Source organism: Staurois parvus, unplaced genomic scaffold (assembly GCF_062004578.1).
Source record: "Staurois parvus isolate SC_StPar_1 unplaced genomic scaffold, SC_StPar_1.0 ptg000272l, whole genome shotgun sequence".
NCBI classification, from domain to species: Eukaryota; Metazoa; Chordata; class Amphibia; order Anura; family Ranidae; genus Staurois; species Staurois parvus.
The window spans coordinates 1,690,169-1,709,417 of NW_028318068.1; positions in this window are offsets into that span (position 1 = coordinate 1,690,169).

Genomic DNA, 19,249 nt, shown 5'->3' on the forward strand with positions numbered 1-19,249 from the left:
CACACATTCACGCTCATGCAGTATCCTACCCTGAGCTTTAGACGTAAGAGATGTCATCTAGCTAGGATTACTACATGCACGCACGTTCATGCAGCAGCCTACCCTCAGTCTTCAGACTAGCTAGGCCAGCCGAGTCATTTCCTGGGAGTCTATGGCGGTAGACTCCAGCCTTGCTGATTGCATCCTCAGTGATTTCATCCTTGGTAATTGCCGGTCTGATGATTTCTGCATCCAAGTATGCAGCTTTTGATGACTCTAGCCTCTGTACCTCTGAGCACTGAGCGAGCAGAGAGTAATATTCTAACTGGGATTACTACATCACACATTCACGCTCATGCAGTAGCCTACCCTGAGCCATCAGACGTAAGAGATGTCATCTAGCTAGGATTACTACACGCACGCACGTTCATGCAGCAGCCTACCCTCAGTCTTCAGACTAGCTAGGCCAGCCGAGTCATTTCCAGGGAGTCTATGGCGGTAGATTCCAGCCTTGGTGATTGCATCCTCAGTGATTGCATCCTTGGTGATTGCCGGTCTGATGATTTCTGCATCCAAGTATGCAGCTTTTGATGACTCTAGCCTCTGTACCTCTGAGCGAGCAGAGAGTAGTTTTCTAACTGGGATTACTACATCACACATTCACGCTCATGCAGTAGCCTACCCTGAGCTATCAGACGTAAGAGATGTCATCTAGCTAGGATTACTACACGCACGCACGTTCATGCAGCAGCCTACCCTCAGTCTTCAGACTAGCAAGGCAAGCCGAGTCATTTCCAGGGAGTCTATGGCGGTAGACTCCAGCCTTGGTGATTGCATCCTCAGTGATTTCATCCTTGGTAATTGCCGGTCTGATGATTTCTGCATCCAAGTATGCAGCTTTTGATGACTCTAGCCTCTTTACCTCTGAGCACTGAGCGAGCAGAGAGTAGTCTTCTAACTGGGATTACTACATCACACATTCACGCTCATGCAGTAGCCTACCCTGAGCCATCAGACGTAAGAGATGTCATCTAGCTAGGATTACTACACGCACGCACGTTCATGCAGCAGCCTACCCTCAGTCTTCAGACCAGCTAGGCCAGCCGAGTGATTTCCAGGGAGTCTATGGCGGTAGACTCCAGTATTGGTGATTGCATCCTCAGTGATTGCATCCTTGGTTATTGCCGGTCTGATGATTTCTGCATCCAAGAATGCAGCTTTTGATGACTCTAGCCTCTGTACCTCTGAGCACTGGGCGAGCAGAGAGTAGTCTTCTAACTGGGATTTCTACATCACACATTCACGCTCATGCAGTAGCCTACCCTGAGCCATCAGACGTAAGAGATGTCATCTAGCTAGGATTACTACACGCACGCACGTTCATGCAGCAGCCTACCCTCAGTCTTCAGACTAGCTTGGCCAGCCGAGTCATTTCCAGGGAGTCTATGGCGGTATACTCCAGCCTTGGTGATTGCATCCTCAGTGATTGCATCCTTGGTGATTGCCGGTCTGATGATTTCTGCATCCAAGTATGCAGCTTTTGATGACTCTAGCCTCTGTACCTCTGAGCACTGAGCGAGCAGAGAGTAGTCTTCTAACTGGGATTACTACATCACACATTCACGCTCATGCAGTAGCCTACCCTGAGCTTTAAACGTAAGAGATGTCATCTAGCTAGGATTACTACATGCACGAACGTTCATGCAGCAGCCTACCCTCAGTCTTCAGACTAGCTAGGCCAGCCGAGTGATTTCCAGGGAGTCTATGGCGGTAGACTCCAGCCTTGGTGACTGCATCCTCAGTGATTGCATCCTTGGTGATTGCCGGTCTGATGATTTCTGCATCCAAGTATGCAGCTTTTGATGACTCTAGCCTCTGTACCTCTGAGCGAGCAGAGAGTAGTCTTCTAACTGGGATTACTACATCACACATTCACGCTCATGCAGTAGCCTACCCTGAGCTTTAGACGTAAGAGATGTCATCTAGCTAGGATTACTACACGCACGCACGTTCATGCAGCAGCCTACCCTCAGTCTTCAGACTAGCTAGGCCAGCCGAGTCATTTCCAGGGAGTCTATGGCGGTAGACTCCAGCCTTGGTGATTGCATCCTCAGTAATTTCATCCTTGGTAATTGCCGGTCTGATGATTTCTGCATCCAAGTATGCAGCTTTTGATGACTCTAGCCTCTGTACCTCTGAGCACTGAGCGAGCAGAGAGTAGTCTTCTAACTGGGATTACTACATCACACAATCACGCTCATGCAGTAGCCTACCCTGAACCATCAGACGTAAGAGATGTCATCTAGCTAGGATTACTACAGGCACGCACGTTCATGCAGCAGCCTACCCTCAGTCTTCAGACTAGCTAGGCCAGCCGAGTCATTTCCAGGGAGTCTATGGCGGTAGACTCCAGCCTTGGTGATTGCATCCTCAGTGATTTCATCCTTGGTGATTGCCGGTCTGATGATTTCTGCATCCAAGTATGCAGCTTTTGATGACTCTAGCCTCTGTACCTCTGAGCACTGAGCGAGCAGAGAGTAGTCTTCTAACTGGGATTACTACATCACACATTCACGCTCATGCAGTAGCCTACCCTGAACCATCAGACGTAAGAGATGTCATCTAGCTAGGATTACTACACGCACGCACGTTCATGCAGCAGCTTACCCTCAGTCTTCAGACTAGCTAGGCCAGCCGAGTGATTTCCAGGGAGTCTATGGCGGTAGACTCCAGCATTGGTGATTGCATCCTTGGTTATTGCCGGTTTGATGATTTCTGCATCCAAGAATGCAGCTTTTGATGACTCTAGCCTCTGTACCTCTGAGCACTGGGCGAGCAGAGAGTAGTCTTCTAAGTGGGATTTCTACATCACACATTCACGCTCATGCAGTAGCCTACCCTGAGCCATCAGACGTAAGAGATGTCATCTAGCTAGGATTACTACACGCACGCACGTTCATGCAGCAGCCTACCCTCAGTCTTCAGACTAGCAAGGCCAGCCGAGTCATTTCCAGGGAGTCTATGGCGGTATACTCCAGCATTGGTGATTGCATCCTCAGTGATTGCATCCTTGGTGATTGCCGGTCTGATGATTTCTGCATCCAAGTATGCAGCTTTTGATGACTCTAGCCTCTGTACCTCTGAGCACTGAGCGAGCAGAGAGTAGTCTTCTAACTGGGATTACTACATCACACATTCACGCTCATGCAGTAGCCTACCCTGAGCTTTAGACGTAAGAGATGTCATCTAGCTAGGATTACTACATGCACGCACGTTCATGCAGCAGCCTACCCTCAGTCTTCAGACTAGCTAGGCCAACCGAGTGATTTCCAGGGAGTCTATGGCGGTAGACTCCAGCATTGGTGATTGCATCCTCAGTGATTGCGTCCTTGGTGTTTGCCGGTCTGATGATTTCTGCATCCAAGAATGCAGCTTTTGATGACTCTAGCCTCTGTACCTCTGAGCACTGGGCGAGCAGAGAGTAGTCTTCTAACTGGGATTACTACATCACACATTCACGCTCATGCAGTAGCCTACCCTGAGCCATCAGACGTAAGAGATGTCATCTAGCTAGGATTACTACACGCACGCACGTTCATGCAGCAGCCTACCCTCAGTCTTCAGACTAGCTAGGCCAGCCGAGTCATTTCCAGGGAGTCTATGGCGGTATACTCCAGCCTTGGTGATTGCATCCTCAGTGATTGCATCCTTGGTGATTGCCGGTCTGATGATTTCTGCATCCAAGTATTCAGCTTTTGATGACTCTAGCCTCTGTACCTTTGAGCACTGAGTGAGCAGAGAGTAGTCTTCTAACTGGGATTACTACATCACACATTCACGCTCATGCAGTAGCCTACCCTGAGCTTTAGACGTAAGAGATGTCATCTAGCTAGGATTACTACACGCACGCACGTTCATGCAGCAGCCTACCCTCAGTCTTCAGACTTGCTAGGCCAGCCGAGTCATTTCCAGGGAGTCTATGGCGGTAGATTCCAGCCTTGGTGATTGCATCCTCAGTGATTGCATCCTTGGTGATTGCCGGTCTGATGATTTCTGCATCCAAGTATGCAGCTTTTGATGACTCTAGCCTCTGTACCTCTGAGCACTGGGCGAGCAGAGAGTAGTCTTCTAACTGGGATTACTACATCACACATTCACGCTCATGCAGTAGCCTACCCTGAGCCATCAGACGTAAGAGATGTCATCTAGCTAGGATTACTACACGCACGCACGTTCATGCAGCAGCCTACCCTCAGTCTTCAGACTAGCTAGGCCAGCCGAGTGATTTCCAGGGAGTCTATGGCGGTAGACTCCAGCCTTGCTGATTGCATCCTCAGTGATTTCATCCTTGGTAATTGCCGGTCTGATGATTTCTGCATCCAAGTATGCAGCTTTTGATGACTCTAGCCTCTGTACCTCTGAGCACTGAGCGAGCAGAGAGTAATATTCTAACTGGGATTACTACATCACACATTCACGCTCATGCAGTAGCCTACCCTGAGCCATCAGACGTAAGAGATGTCATCTAGCTAGGATTACTACACGCACGCACGTTCATGCAGCAGCCTACCCTCAGTCTTCAGACTAGCTAGGCCAGCCGAGTCATTTCCAGGGAGTCTATGGCGGTAGATTCCAGCCTTGGTAATTGCATCCTCAGTGATTGCATCCTTGGTGATTGCCGGTCTGATGATTTCGGCATCCAAGTATGCAGCTTTTGATGACTCTAGCCTCTGTACCTCTGAGCGAGCAGAGAGTAGTCTTCTAACTGGGATTACTACATCACACATTCACGCTCATGCAGTAGCCTACCCTGAGCTATCAGACGTAAGAGATGTCATCTAGCTAGGATTACTACACGCACGCACGTTCATGCAGCAGCCTACCCTCAGTCTTCAGACTAGCAAGGCCAGCCGAGTCATTTCCAGGGAGTCTATGGCGGTAGACTCCAGCCTTGGTGATTGCATCCTCAGTGATTGCATCCTTGGTGATTGCCGGTCTGATGATTTCTGCATCCAAGTATTCAGCTTTTGATGACTCTAGCCTCTGTACCTCTGAGCACTGAGTGAGCAGAGAGTAGTCTTCTAACTGGGATTACTACATCACACATTCACGCTCATGCAGTAGCCTACCCTGAGCTTTAGACGTAAGAGATGTCATCTAGCTAGGATTACTACACGCACGCACGTTCATGCAGCAGCCTACCCTCAGTCTTCAGACTAGCTAGGCCAGCCGAGTCATTTCCAGGGAGTCTATGGCGGTAGATTCCAGCCTTGGTGATTGCATCCTCAGTGATTGCATCCTTGGTGATTGCCGGTCTGATGATTTCTGCATCCAAGTATGCAGCTTTTGATGACTCTAGCCTCTGTACCTCTGAGCACTGAGCGAGCAGAGAGTAGTCTTCTAACTGGGATTACTACATCACACATTCACGCTCATGCAGTATCCTACCCTGAGCTTTAGACGTAAGAGATGTCATCTAGCTAGGATTACTACAGGCACGCACGTTCATGCAGCAGCCTACCCTCAGTCTTCAGACTAGCTAGGCCAGCCGAGTCATTTCCTGGGAGTCTATGGCGGTAGACTCCAGCCTTGCTGATTGCATCCTCAGTGATTTCATCCTTGGTAATTGCCGGTCTGATGATTTCTGCATCCAAGTATGCAGCTTTTGATGACTCTAGCCTCTGTACCTCTGAGCACTGAGCGAGCAGAGAGTAATATTCTAACTGGGATTACTACATCACACATTCACGCTCATGCAGTAGCCTACCCTGAGCCATCAGACGTAAGAGATGTCATCTAGCTAGGATTACTACACGCACGCACGTTCATGCAGCAGCCTACCCTCAGTCTTCAGACTAGCTAGGCCAGCCGAGTCATTTCCAGGGAGTCTATGGCGGTAGATTCCAGCCTTGGTGATTGCATCCTCAGTGATTGCATCCTTGGTGATTGCCGGTCTGATGATTTCTGCATCCAAGTATACAGCTTTTGATGACTCTAGCCTCTGTACCTCTGAGCGAGCAGAGAGTAGTCTTCTAACTGGGATTACTACATCACACATTCACGCTCATGCAGTAGCCTACCCTGAGCTATCAGACGTAAGAGATGTCATCTAGCTAGGATTACTACACGCACGCACGTTCATGCAGCAGCCTACCCTCAGTCTTCAGACTAGCAAGGCCAGCCGAGTCATTTCCAGGGAGTCTATGGCGGTAGACTCCAGCCTTGGTGATTGCATCCTCAGTGATTTCATCCTTGGTGATTGCCGGTCTGATGATTTCTGCATCCAAGTATGCAGCTTTTGATGACTCTAGCCTCTGTACCTCTGAGCACTGAGCGAGCAGAGAGTAGTCTTCTAACTGGGATTACTACATCACACATTCACGCTCATGCAGTAGCCTACCCTGAGCTTTAAACGTAAGAGATGTCATCTAGCTAGGATTACTACACGCACGCACGTTCATGCAGCAGCCTACCCTCAGTCTTCAGACTAGCTAGGCCAGCCGAGTGATTTCCAGGGAGTCTATGGCGGTAGACTCCAGCATTGGTGATTGCATCCTCAGTGATTGCATCCTTGGTGTTTGCCGGTCTGATGATTTCTGCATCCAAGAATGCAGCTTTTGATGACTCTAGCCTCTGTACCTCTGAGCACTGGGCGAGCAGAGAGTAGTCTTCTAACTGGGATTACTACATCACACATTCACGCTCATGCAGTAGCCTACCCTGAGCCATCAGACGTAAGAGATGTCATCTAGCTAGGATTACTACACGCACGCACGTTCATGCAGCAGCCTACCCTCAGTCTTCAGACTAGCTAGGCCAGCCGAGTCATTTCCAGGGAGTCTATGGCGGTATACTCCAGCCTTGGTGATTGCATCCTCAGTGATTGCATCCTTGGTGATTGCCGGTCTGATGATTTCTGCATCCAAGTATTCAGCTTTTGATGACTCTAGCCTCTGTACCTCTGAGCACTGAGTGAGCAGAGAGTAGTCTTCTAACTGGGATTACTACATCACACATTCACGCTCATGCAGTAGCCTACCCTGAGCTTTAGACGTAAGAGATGTCATCTAGCTAGGATTACTACACGCACGCACGTTCATGCAGCAGCCTACCCTCAGTCTTCAGACTAGCTAGGCCAGCCGAGTCATTTCCAGGGAGTCTATGGCGGTAGATTCCAGCCTTGGTGATTGCATCCTCAGTGATTGCCGGTCTGATGATTTCTGCATCCAAGTATGCAGCTTTTGATGACTCTAGCCTCTGTACCTCTGAGCACTGAGCGAGCAGAGAGTAGTCTTCTAACTGGGATTACTACATCACACATTCACGCTCATGCAGTATCCTACCCTGAGCTTTTGACGTAAGAGATGTCATCTAGCTAGGATTACTACAGGCACGCACGTTCATGCAGCAGCCTACCCTCAGTCTTCAGACTAGCTAGGCCAGCCGAGTCATTTCCAGGGAGTCTATGGTGGTAGACTCCAGCCTTGCTGATTGCATCCTCAGTGATTTCATCCTTGGTAATTGCCGGTCTGATGATTTCTGCATCCAAGTATGCAGCTTTTGATGACTCTAGCCTCTGTACCTCTGAGCACTGAGCGAGCAGAGAGTAATATTCTAACTGGGATTACTACATCACACATTCACGCTCATGCAGTAGCCTACCCTGAGCCATCAGACGTAAGAGATGTCATCTAGCTAGGATTACTACACGCACGCACGTTCATGCAGCAGCCTACCCTCAGTCTTCTGACTAGCAAGGCCAGCCGAGTCATTTCCAGGGAGTCTATGGCGGTAGACTCCAGCCTTGGTGATTGCATCCTCAGTGATTTCATCCTTGGTAATTGCCGGTCTGATGATTTCTGCATCCAAGTATGCAGCTTTTGATGACTCTAGCCTCTTTACCTCTGAGCACTGAGCGAGCAGAGAGTAGTCTTCTAACTGGGATTACTACATCACACATTCACGCTCATGCAGTAGCCTACCCTGAGCCATCAGACGTAAGAGATGTCATCTAGCTAGGATTACTACACGCACGCACGTTCATGCAGCAGCCTACCCTCAGTCTTCAGACTAGCTAGGCCAGCCGAGTGATTTCCAGGGAGTCTATGGCGGTAGACTCCAGTATTGGTGATTGCATCCTCAGTGATTGCATCCTTGGTTATTGCCGGTCTGATGATTTCTGCATCCAAGAATGCAGCTTTTGATGACTCTAGCCTCTGTATCTCTGAGCACTGGGCGAGCAGAGAGTAGTCTTCTAACTGGGATTTCTACATCACACATTCACGCTCATGCAGTAGCCTACCCTGAGCCATCAGACGTAAGAGATGTCATCTAGCTAGGATTACTACACGCACGCACGTTCATGCAGCAGCCTACCCTCAGTCTTCAGACTAGCTTGGCCAGCCGAGTCATTTCCAGGGAGTCTATGGCGGTATACTCCAGCCTTGGTGATTGCATCCTCAGTGATTGCATCCTTGGTGATTGCCGGTCTGATGATTTCTGCATCCAAGTATGCAGCTTTTGATGACTCTAGCATCTGTACCTCTGAGCACTGAGCGAGCAGAGAGTAGTCTTCTAACTGGGATTACTACATCACACATTCACGCTCATGCAGTAGCCTACCCTGAGCTTTAAACGTAAGAGATGTCATCTAGCTAGGATTACTACATGCACGCACGTTCATGCAGCAGCCTACCCTCAGTCTTCAGACTAGCTAGGCCAGCCGAGTGATTTCCAGGGAGTCTATGGCGGTAGACTCCAGCCTTGGTGACTGCATCCTCAGTGATTGCATCCTTGGTGATTGCCGGTCTGATGATTTCTGCATCCAAGTATGCAGCTTTTGATGACTCTAGCCTCTGTACCTCTGAGCGAGCAGAGAGTAGTCTTCTAACTGGGATTACTACATCACACATTCACGCTCATGCAGTAGCCTACCCTGAGCTTTAGACGTAAGAGATGTCATCTAGCTAGGATTACTACACGCACGCACGTTCATGCAGCAGCCTACCCTCAGTCTTCAGACTAGCTAGGCCAGCCGAGTCATTTCCAGGGAGTCTATGGCGGTAGACTCCAGCCTTGGTGATTGCATCCTCAGTGATTTCATCCTTGGTAATTGCCGGTCTGATGATTTCTGCATCCAAGTATGCAGCTTTTGATGACTCTAGCCTCTGTACCTCTGAGCACTGAGCGAGCAGAGAGTAGTCTTCTAACTGGGATTACTACATCACACATTCACGCTCATGCAGTAGCCTACCCTGAACCATCAAACGTAAGAGATGTCATCTAGCTAGGATTACTACAGGCACGCACGTTCATGCAGCAGCCTACCCTCAGTCTTCAGACTAGCTAGGCCAGCCGAGTCATTTCCAGGGAGTCTATGGCGGTAGACTCCAGCCTTGGTGATTGCATCCTCAGTGATTTCATCCTTGGTGATTGCCGGTCTGATGATTTCTGTATCCAAGTATGCAGCTTTTGATGACTCTAGCCTCTGTACCTCTGAGCACTGAGCGAGCAGAGAGTAGTCTTCTAACTGGGATTACTACATCACACATTTACGCTCATGCAGTAGCCTACCCTGAACCATCAGACGTAAGAGATGTCATCTAGCTAGGATTACTACACGCACGCACGTTCATGCAGCAGCCTACCCTCAGTCTTCAGACTAGCTAGGCCAGCCGAGTGATTTCCAGGGAGTCTATGGCGGTAGACTCCAGCATTGGTGATTGCATCCTTGGTTATTGCCGGTCTGATGATTTCTGCATCCAAGAATGCAGCTTTTGATGACTCTAGCCTCTGTACCTCTGAGCACTGGGCGAGCAGAGAGTAGTCTTCTAACTGGGATTTCTACATCACACATTCACGCTCATGCAGTAGCCTACCCTGAGCCATCAGACGTAAGAGATGTCATCTAGCTAGGATTACTACACGCACGCACGTTCATGCAGCAGCCTACCCTCAGTCTTCAGACTAGCAAGGCCAGCCGAGTCATTTCCAGGGAGTCTATGGCGGTATACTCCAGCATTGGTGATTGCATCCTCAGTGATTGCATCCTTGGTGATTGCCGGTCTGATGATTTCTGCATCCAAGTATGCAGCTTTTGATGACTCTAGCCTCTGTACCTCTGAGCACTGAGCGAGCAGAGAGTAGTCTTCTAACTGGGATTACTACATCACACATTCACGCTCATGCAGTAGCCTACCCTGAGCTTTAGACGTAAGAGATGTCATCTAGCTAGGATTACTACATGCACGCACGTTCATGCAGCAGCCTACCCTCAGTCTTCAGACTAGCTAGGCCAACCGAGTGATTTCCAGGGAGTCTATGGCGGTAGACTCCAGCATTGGTGATTGCATCCTCAGTGATTGCATCCTTGGTGTTTGCCGGTCTGATGATTTCTGCATCCAAGAATGCAGCTTTTGATGACTCTAGCCTCTGTACCTCTGAGCACTGGGCGAGCAGAGAGTAGTCTTCTAACTGGGATTACTACATCACACATTCACGCTCATGCAGTAGCCTACCCTGAGCCATCAGACGTAAGAGATGTCATCTAGCTAGGATTACTACACGCACGCACGTTCATGCAGCAGCCTACCCTCAGTCTTCAGACTAGCTAGGCCAGCCGAGTCATTTCCAGGGAGTCTATGGCGGTATACTCCAGCCTTGGTGATTGCATCCTCAGTGATTGCATCCTTGGTGATTGCCGGTCTGATGATTTCTGCATCCAAGTATTCAGCTTTTGATGACTCTAGCCTCTGTACCTTTGAGCACTGAGTGAGCAGAGAGTAGTCTTCTAACTGGGATTACTACATCACACATTCACGCTCATGCAGTAGCCTACCCTGAGCTTTAGACGTAAGAGATGTCATCTAGCTAGGATTACTACATGCACGCACGTTCATGCAGCAGCCTACCCTCAGTCTTCAGACTAGCTAGGCCAACCGAGTGATTTCCAGGGAGTCTATGGCGGTAGACTCCAGCATTGGTGATTGCATCCTCAGTGATTGCATCCTTGGTGTTTGCCGGTCTGATGATTTCTGCATCCAAGAATGCAGCTTTTGATGACTCTAGCCTCTGTACCTCTGAGCACTGGACGAGCAGAGAGTAGTCTTCTAACTGGGATTACTACATCACACATTCACGCTCATGCAGTAGCCTACCCTGAGCCATCAGACGTAAGAGATGTCATCTAGCTAGGATTACTACACGCACGCACGTTCATGCAGCAGCCTACCCTCAGTCTTCAGACTAGCTAGGCCAGCCGAGTCATTTCCAGGGAGTCTATGGCGGTATACTCCAGCCTTGGTGATTGCATCCTCAGTGATTGCATCCTTGGTGATTGCCGGTCTGATGATTTCTGCATCCAAGTATTCAGCTTTTGATGACTCTAGCCTCTGTACCTTTGAGCACTGAGTGAGCAGAGAGTAGTCTTCTAACTGGGATTACTACATCACACATTCACGCTCATGCAGTAGCCTACCCTGAGCTTTAGACGTAAGAGATGTCATCTAGCTAGGATTACTACACGCACGCACGTTCATGCAGCAGCCTACCCTCAGTCTTCAGACTAGCTAGGCCAGCCGAGTCATTTCCAGGGAGTCTATGGCGGTAGACTCCAGCCTTGGTGATTGCATCCTCAGTGATTTCATCCTTGGTAATTGCCGGTCTGATGATTTCTGCATCCAAGTATGCAGCTTTTGATGACTCTAGCCTCTGTACCTCTGAGCACTGAGCGAGCAGAGAGTAGTCTTCTAACTGGGATTACTACATCACACATTCACGCTCATGCAGTAGCCTACCCTGAGCCATCAGACGTAAGAGATGTCATCTAGCTAGGATTACTACACGCACGCACGTTCATGCAGCAGCCTACCCTCAGTCTTCAGACTAGCTAGGCCAGCCGAGTCATTTCCAGGGAGTCTATGGCGGTAGATTCCAGCCTTGGTGATTGCATCCTCAGTGATTGCATCCTTGGTGATTGCCGGTCTGATGATTTCTGCATCCAAGTATGCAGCTTTTGATGACTCTAGCCTCTGTACCTCTGAGCGAGCAGAGAGTAGTCTTCTAACTGGGATTACTACATCACACATTCACGCTCATGCAGTAGCCTACCCTGAGTTATCAGACGTAAGAGATGTCATCTAGCTAGGATTACTACATGCACGCACGTTCATGCAGCAGCCTACCCTCAGTCTTCAGACTAGCTAGGCCAGCCGAGTCATTTCCAGGGAGTCTATGGCGGTATACTCCAGCGTTGGTGATTGCATCCTTGGTGATTGCCGGTCTGATGATTTCTGCATCCAAGTATTTAGCTTTTGATGACTCTATCCTCTGTACCTCTGAGCACTGAGTGAGCAGAGAGTAGTCTTCTAACTGGGATTACTACATCACACATTCAAGCTCATGCAGTAGCCTACCCTGAGCTTTAGACGTAAGAGATGTCATCTAGCTAGGATTACTACACGCACGCACGTTCATGCAGCAGCCTACCCTCAGTCTTCAGACTAGCTAGGCCAGCCGAGTCATTTCCAGGGAATCTATGGCGGTAGATTCCAGCCTTAGTGATTGCATCCTCAGTGATTGCATCCTTGGTGATTGCCGGTCTGATGATTTCTGCATCCAAGTATGCAGCTTTTGATGACTCTAGCCTCTGTACCTCTGAGCACTGAGCGAGCAGAGAGTAGTCTTCTAACTGGGATTACTACATCACACATTCACGCTCATGCAGTATCCTACCCTGAGCTTTTGACGTAAGAGATGTCATCTAGCTAGGATTACTACAGGCACGCACGTTCATGCAGCAGCCTACCCTCAGTCTTCAGACTAGCTAGGCCAGCCGAGTCATTTCCAGGGAGTCTATGGTGGTAGACTCCAGCCTTGCTGATTGCATCCTCAGTGATTTCATCCTTGGTAATTGCCGGTCTGATGATTTCTGCATCCAAGTATGCAGCTTTTGATGACTCTAGCCTCTGTACCTCTGAGCACTGAGCGAGCAGAGAGTAATATTCTAACTGGGATTACTACATCACACATTCACGCTCATGCAGTAGCCTACCCTGAGCCATCAGACGTAAGAGATGTCATCTAGCTAGGATTACTACACGCACGCACGTTCATGCAGCAGCCTACCCTCAGTCTTCTGACTAGCAAGGCCAGCCGAGTCATTTCCAGGGAGTCTATGGCGGTAGACTCCAGCCTTGGTGATTGCATCCTCAGTGATTTCATCCTTGGTAATTGCCGGTCTGATGATTTCTGCATCCAAGTATGCAGCTTTTGATGACTCTAGCCTCTTTACCTCTGAGCACTGAGCGAGCAGAGAGTAGTCTTCTAACTGGGATTACTACATCACACATTCACGCTCATGCAGTAGCCTACCCTGAGCCATCAGACGTAAGAGATGTCATCTACCTAGGATTACTACACGCACGCACGTTCATGCAGCAGCCTACCCTCAGTCTTCAGACTAGCTAGGCCAGCCGAGTGATTTCCAGGGAGTCTATGGCGGTAGACTCCAGTATTGGTGATTGCATCCTCAGTGATTGCATCCTTGGTTATTGCCGGTCTGATGATTTCTGCATCCAAGAATGCAGCTTTTGATGACTCTAGCCTCTGTATCTCTGAGCACTGGGCGAGCAGAGAGTAGTCTTCTAACTGGGATTTCTACATCACACATTCACGCTCATGCAGTAGCCTACCCTGAGCCATCAGACGTAAGAGATGTCATCTAGCTAGGATTACTACACGCACGCACGTTCATGCAGCAGCCTACCCTCAGTCTTCAGACTAGCTTGGCCAGCCGAGTCATTTCCAGGGAGTCTATGGCGGTATACTCCAGCCTTGGTGATTGCATCCTCAGTGATTGCATCCTTGGTGATTGCCGGTCTGATGATTTCTGCATCCAAGTATGCAGCTTTTGATGACTCTAGCATCTGTACCTCTGAGCACTGAGCGAGCAGAGAGTAGTCTTCTAACTGGGATTACTACATCACACATTCACGCTCATGCAGTAGCCTACCCTGAGCTTTAAACGTAAGAGATGTCATCTAGCTAGGATTACTACATGCACGCACGTTCATGCAGCAGCCTACCCTCAGTCTTCAGACTAGCTAGGCCAGCCGAGTGATTTCCAGGGAGTCTATGGCGGTAGACTCCAGCCTTGGTGACTGCATCCTCAGTGATTGCATCCTTGGTGATTGCCGGTCTGATGATTTCTGCATCCAAGTATGCAGCTTTTGATGACTCTAGCCTCTGTACCTCTGAGCGAGCAGAGAGTAGTCTTCTAACTGGGATTACTACATCACACATTCACGCTCATGCAGTAGCCTACCCTGAGCTTTAGACGTAAGAGATGTCATCTAGCTAGGATTACTACACGCACGCACGTTCATGCAGCAGCCTACCCTCAGTCTTCAGACTAGCTAGGCCAGCCGAGTCATTTCCAGGGAGTCTATGGCGGTAGACTCCAGCCTTGGTGATTGCATCCTCAGTGATTTCATCCTTGGTAATTGCCGGTCTGATGATTTCTGCATCCAAGTATGCAGCTTTTGATGACTCTAGCCTCTGTACCTCTGAGCACTGAGCGAGCAGAGAGTAGTCTTCTAACTGGGATTACTACATCACACATTCACGCTCATGCAGTAGCCTACCCTGAACCATCAAACGTAAGAGATGTCATCTAGCTAGGATTACTACAGGCACGCACGTTCATGCAGCAGCCTACCCTCAGTCTTCAGACTAGCTAGGCCAGCCGAGTCATTTCCAGGGAGTCTATGGCGGTAGACTCCAGCCTTGGTGATTGCATCCTCAGTGATTTCATCCTTGGTGATTGCCGGTCTGATGATTTCTGTATCCAAGTATGCAGCTTTTGATGACTCTAGCCTCTGTACCTCTGAGCACTGAGCGAGCAGAGAGTAGTCTTCTAACTGGGATTACTACATCACACATTTACGCTCATGCAGTAGCCTACCCTGAACCATCAGACGTAAGAGATGTCATCTAGCTAGGATTACTACACGCACGCACGTTCATGCAGCAGCCTACCCTCAGTCTTCAGACTAGCTAGGCCAGCCGAGTGATTTCCAGGGAGTCTATGGCGGTAGACTCCAGCATTGGTGATTGCATCCTTGGTTATTGCCGGTCTGATGATTTCTGCATCCAAGAATGCAGCTTTTGATGACTCTAGCCTCTGTACCTCTGAGCACTGGGCGAGCAGAGAGTAGTCTTCTAACTGGGATTTCTACATCACACATTCACGCTCATGCAGTAGCCTACCCTGAGCCATCAGACGTAAGAGATGTCATCTAGCTAGGATTACTACACGCACGCACGTTCATGCAGCAGCCTACCCTCAGTCTTCAGACTAGCAAGGCCAGCCGAGTCATTTCCAGGGAGTCTATGGCGGTATACTCCAGCATTGGTGATTGCATCCTCAGTGATTGCATCCTTGGTGATTGCCGGTCTGATGATTTCTGCATCCAAGTATGCAGCTTTTGATGACTCTAGCCTCTGTACCTCTGAGCACTGAGCGAGCAGAGAGTAGTCTTCTAACTGGGATTACTACATCACACATTCACGCTCATGCAGTAGCCTACCCTGAGCTTTAGACGTAAGAGATGTCATCTAGCTAGGATTACTACATGCACGCACGTTCATGCAGCAGCCTACCCTCAGTCTTCAGACTAGCTAGGCCAACCGAGTGATTTCCAGGGAGTCTATGGCGGTAGACTCCAGCATTGGTGATTGCATCCTCAGTGATTGCATCCTTGGTGTTTGCCGGTCTGATGATTTCTGCATCCAAGAATGCAGCTTTTGATGACTCTAGCCTCTGTACCTCTGAGCACTGGGCGAGCAGAGAGTAGTCTTCTAACTGGGATTACTACATCACACATTCACGCTCATGCAGTAGCCTACCCTGAGCCATCAGACGTAAGAGATGTCATCTAGCTAGGATTACTACACGCACGCACGTTCATGCAGCAGCCTACCCTCAGTCTTCAGACTAGCTAGGCCAGCCGAGTCATTTCCAGGGAGTCTATGGCGGTATACTCCAGCCTTGGTGATTGCATCCTCAGTGATTGCATCCTTGGTGATTGCCGGTCTGATGATTTCTGCATCCAAGTATTCAGCTTTTGATGACTCTAGCCTCTGTACCTTTGAGCACTGAGTGAGCAGAGAGTAGTCTTCTAACTGGGATTACTACATCACACATTCACGCTCATGCAGTAGCCTACCCTGAGCTTTAGACGTAAGAGATGTCATCTAGCTAGGATTACTACATGCACGCACGTTCATGCAGCAGCCTACCCTCAGTCTTCAGACTAGCTAGGCCAACCGAGTGATTTCCAGGGAGTCTATGGCGGTAGACTCCAGCATTGGTGATTGCATCCTCAGTGATTGCATCCTTGGTGTTTGCCGGTCTGATGATTTCTGCATCCAAGAATGCAGCTTTTGATGACTCTAGCCTCTGTACCTCTGAGCACTGGACGAGCAGAGAGTAGTCTTCTAACTGGGATTACTACATCACACATTCACGCTCATGCAGTAGCCTACCCTGAGCTTTAGACGTAAGAGATGTCATCTAGCTAGGATTACTACACGCACGCACGTTCATGCAGCAGCCTACCCTCAGTCTTCAGACTAGCTAGGCCAGCCGAGTCATTTCCAGGGAGTCTATGGCGGTAGACTCCAGCCTTGGTGATTGCATCCTCAGTGATTTCATCCTTGGTAATTGCCGGTCTGATGATTTCTGCATCCAAGTATGCAGCTTTTGATGACTCTAGCCTCTGTACCTCTGAGCACTGAGCGAGCAGAGAGTAGTCTTCTAACTGGGATTACTACATCACACATTCACGCTCATGCAGTAGCCTACCCTGAGCCATCAGACGTAAGAGATGTCATCTAGCTAGGATTACTACACGCACGCACGTTCATGCAGCAGCCTACCCTCAGTCTTCAGACTAGCTAGGCCAGCCGAGTCATTTCCAGGGAGTCTATGGCGGTAGATTCCAGCCTTGGTGATTGCATCCTCAGTGATTGCATCCTTGGTGATTGCCGGTCTGATGATTTCTGCATCCAAGTATGCAGCTTTTGATGACTCTAGCCTCTGTACCTCTGAGCGAGCAGAGAGTAGTCTTCTAACTGGGATTACTACATCACACATTCACGCTCATGCAGTAGCCTACCCTGAGTTATCAGACGTAAGAGATGTCATCTAGCTAGGATTACTACATGCACGCACGTTCATGCAGCAGCCTACCCTCAGTCTTCAGACTAGCTAGGCCAGCCGAGTCATTTCCAGGGAGTCTATGGCGGTATACTCCAGCGTTGGTGATTGCATCCTTGGTGATTGCCGGTCTGATGATTTCTGCATCCAAGTATTTAGCTTTTGATGACTCTATCCTCTGTACCTCTGAGCACTGAGTGAGCAGAGAGTAGTCTTCTAACTGGGATTACTACATCACACATTCAAGCTCATGCAGTAGCCTACCCTGAGCTTTAGACGTAAGAGATGTCATCTAGCTAGGATTACTACACGCACGCACGTTCATGCAGCAGCCTACCCTCAGTCTTCAGACTAGCTAGGCCAGCCGAGTCATTTCCAGGGAATCTATGGCGGTAGATTCCAGCCTTAGTGATTGCATCCTCAGTGATTGCATCCTTGGTGATTGCCGGTCTGATGATTTCTGCATCCAAGTATGCAGCTTTTGATGACTCTAGCCTCTGTACCTCTGAGCGAGCAGAGAGTAGTCTTCTAACTGGGATTACTACATCACACATTCACGCTCATGCAGTAGCCTACCCTGAGCTTTAGACGTAAGAGATGTCATCTAGCTAGGATTACTACACGCACGCACGTTCATGCAGCAGCCTACCCTCAGTCTTCAGACTAGCTAGGCCAGCCGAGTCATTTCCAGGGAGTCTATGGCGGTAGACTCCAGCCTTGCTGATTGCATCCTCAGTGATTTCATCCTTGGTAATTGCCGGTCTGATGATTTCTGCATCCAACTATGCAGCTTTTGATGACTCTAGCCTCTGTACCTCTGAGCACTGAGCGAGCAGAGAGTAATATTCTAACTGGGATTACTACATCACACATTCACGCTCATGCAGTAGCCTACCCTGAGCCATCAGACGTAAGAGATGTCATCTAGCTAGGATTACTACACGCACGCACGTTCATGCAGCAGCCTACCCTCAGTCTTCAGACTAGCTAGGCCAGCCGAGTCATTTCCAGGGAGTCTATGGCGGTATACTCCAGCCTTGGTGATTGCATCCTTGGTTATTGCCGGTCTGATGATTTCTGCATCCAAGTATGCAGCTTATGATGACTCTAGCTTCTGTACCTCTGAGCACTGAGCGAGCAGAGAGTAGTCTTCTAACTGGGATTACTACATCACACATTCACGCTCATGCAGTAGCCTACCCTGAGCCATCAGACGTAAGAGATGTCATCTAGTTAGGATTACTACACGCATGTACGTTCATGCAGCAGCCTACCCTCAGTCTTCAGACTAGCTAGGCCAGCCTAGTCATTTCCAGGGAGTCTATGGCGGGAGACTCCAGCCTTGATGATTGCATCCTCAGTGATTGCATCCTTGGTGATTGCCGGTATGATGATTTTTGCATCCAAGTAAGCAGCTTTTTATGACTCTAGCCTCTGTACCTCTGAGCACTGAGCGAGCAGAGAGTAGTCTTCTAACTGGGATTACTACATCACACATTCACGCTCATGCAGTAGCCTACCCTGAGCCATCAGACGTAAGAGATGTCATCTAGCTAGGATTACTACACGCACGCACGTTCATGCAGCAGCCTACTCTGAGTCTTCAGACTAGCTAGGCCAGCCGAGTCATTTCCAGGGAGTCTATGGCGGTAGATTCCAGCCTTGGTGATTGCATCCTCAGTGATTGCATCCTTGGTAATTGCCGGTCTGATGATTTCTGCATCCAAGTATACAGCTTTTGATGACTCTAGCCTCTATACCTCTGAGCACTGAGCGAGCAGAGAGTAGTCTTCTAACTGGGATTACTACATCACACATTCACGCTCATGCAGTAGCCTACCCTGAGCCATCAGACGTAAGAGATGTCATCTAGCTAGGATTACTACACGCACGCACGTTCATGCAGCAGCCTACTCTGAGTCTTCAGACTAGCTAGGCCAGCCGAGTCATTTCCAGGGAGTCTATGGCGGTAGATTCCAGCCTTGGTGATTGCATCCTCAGTGATTGCATCCTTGGTAATTGCCGGTCTGATGATTTCTGCATCCAAGTATG